General features: G+C 34.8%; 1 pseudogene; it reads right to left on the reverse strand.

Annotated features, from left to right (window-relative positions):
- Window positions 1–1,258: 1,258 nt before the first annotated feature.
- LOC149500676 (uncharacterized) lies at window positions 1,259–2,017 on the reverse strand (annotated as a pseudogene).
- Between the last annotated feature and the right edge of the window lie 320 nt (window positions 2,018–2,337).

Here is a 2,337-nt window from a genome sequence, read left to right on the forward strand (position 1 = left end):
TGATAAGTTCCAGTGTATACTCCTTTAAAACTTTATGGTTACCTTTTGATATTTCGTTGGAGATTCGGGCGTCCTGTAAGCTCTGGGTTATGGCCATGGTTAGTGTGTTATAGAAAGCCTGTACTGATGTTTTTTCTTGGGCTTTATATAAGTCCTGTAATTGTGATGAAATGTTTTGTTTAAAAGATAATATTTCTTGTTCAGTTTTTAGTGATGTATATCGATTGCTTTTATAGGCTGTGCGTTTTTTCGTCTGCTTTGTGATAGACATTGTTGCTCTGATTGCCCTGTGGTCTGACGGGTAGTTCAGATTTAAAACTTCTATGTTTTGGAAGATGTTTGGTTGATTTGACAATACGTAATCTATTTCATTTTTGTATTTATCGTTTGGTGATCGCCAGGTCCATCTTTGGTTTGGTTTTTTATGAAAGAAAGTATTTAAGATGGCAAGTTTGTGTTCGAGGGCGAAATCAATTAGCCTCTGACCTCTCTCGTTTCTTTCACCATATCCGTTTGGTTTCATTATTAGATGTTCATCTTTTCTTGGTTGACCTATTTTCGCGTTAAAGTCACCCATTATTATATAGTTCTTGTAGGCTTGGTCTACTGCTCTATTGACATTTGTGTAGAAGGTGTTAATTTCTTCTTCACATGCCGTTTCAGTTGGAGCGTATATCTGTATAATTGACATGGACAATCCTTGTATATTTAAGTTTAATAATGCTACTCTATCATTTATTCCCATGAAACTTTCAATCCAGTTCTTACGGGTTTTATTTATTATGAAACCGACTCCACGTTTGCCAGGTGTGTGTCCTGTGTGGCATAGTATGAAATTATTATATTCTTCTATCCTGGTGCCCGTCCTCCTTATTTCACACATTCCAATTATGTCGTATTTGATTTTAATGAGAGCTTCGCTAAGTTCGATTAAGCGTTCGTAAGTAGATAAGGTTCTGACGTTGTAAGTTAATATGTAGAGCTGATCTTTCTTCTTTTTAGTTGAGTTAAGTATTTCTTGTGTTAGTGTTCCATTTCTTATTATTGAAGGAGTTTGAGATGTCTTCTTTAGAGGGTTTTGGTCTTGATCTTCCACGGTGACCAGCCGGATTGGAAGATGGTTTTCGTTGCTTAGTTGAAATTGATTGAATGTTGCATCGTTGAGGGAGGGGGAAGTTGATTGTTATAAATGCAAGTTTATTGGTTTTATCGTTGGTTTGGTTATGTGGTGAATTAACGTTATTGTTTACTAAATAGCTTAGAATGCTTGGTTTAAGAACTCCTTCTGAGACACTGTTTGATCTAGGTATAGATGGGTTTGATTGTTTTATTTTTTTCTTAATGGGTCTTGTTGTACTATTACCAACCAGTGCTTGAGAATTGGGATCAGACTCTGGAGAAGTCGTCAGTATTCTTTTGTTATTTGATTTTAATATAACAAGCTTATCGTATTTTATCGTGACTTTATTTCCTTTCTCGCGCTCTCTATTTGCTTCCTCCTGTAGTTCTTTCCTTTTTTCTAGTATGTATTTAGGGTAGTCTTCGTTTAAGTAGTATTGGGTGTCGTTTAATAATCTTTTTTGCTTGAGAATGCTGACCTTTGAACCAAGGGTAGAAAAGGTTACAATTATTGGTCGCGGCTTATCACCCTTTTTCCCCACTCTCTTTATTTCTTGAATATCTCTACAATCCAATTTTAATAACAGTCTTTCACTTATAAATTGCAATATATTGTTCTCCAAGTTATGATAGGATGTCTCACTCTCTTCGATACCGAAGAAAATTATGTTTCTTTGTCTTGCTTGTTTTTCCATAAATTGAATCTTTTTCTTGTTGTTCAACATTTTCTTTCAAAGTTTGATGTTTTTCTTCCAATATGGAAAATTTCTCTTCTAATTTGTTAATTATGTTGAGTGTTATTTGCTCTGTCACCTTTTCACCACTTTTCTGAATTTCTATTTTTTTGAACGTTCAGTTCTTTTTGAATATTTTGTAAGGCTTTCATGATTTCTTCCATGCTGTCTGTTTTGTTTTGGTACTAGTTGCGCCCTCTAGGAGCTGGATAGTGTTTTTCATACGTAGTGTGCTTTTTCTAATAGATGGCGCTGTTTCCCAGATTATTTTGATATGACAGATAGTTAAAATTGCAGAATCATTCAGAAGAGAGGTTATGCTTTCCAAAAAAGGGATAGCTTTCGCGATTTTCATTCACTTGCACTCCGGCACTTTCATAGACCTTGGTACAGTTTTTAGTTCCTGGTTTCACGAGAAAAGACTTGAAAAGTTCATAGGTTGTTGTTAATACTTCAGTTTTTTCTTAGGTATTTTATGGATTAT

The sequence above is a fragment of the Bombyx mandarina genome, chromosome 20, assembly GCF_030267445.1.
Source record: "Bombyx mandarina strain Sakado chromosome 20, ASM3026744v2".
NCBI lineage: Eukaryota > Metazoa > Arthropoda > Insecta > Lepidoptera > Bombycidae > Bombyx > Bombyx mandarina.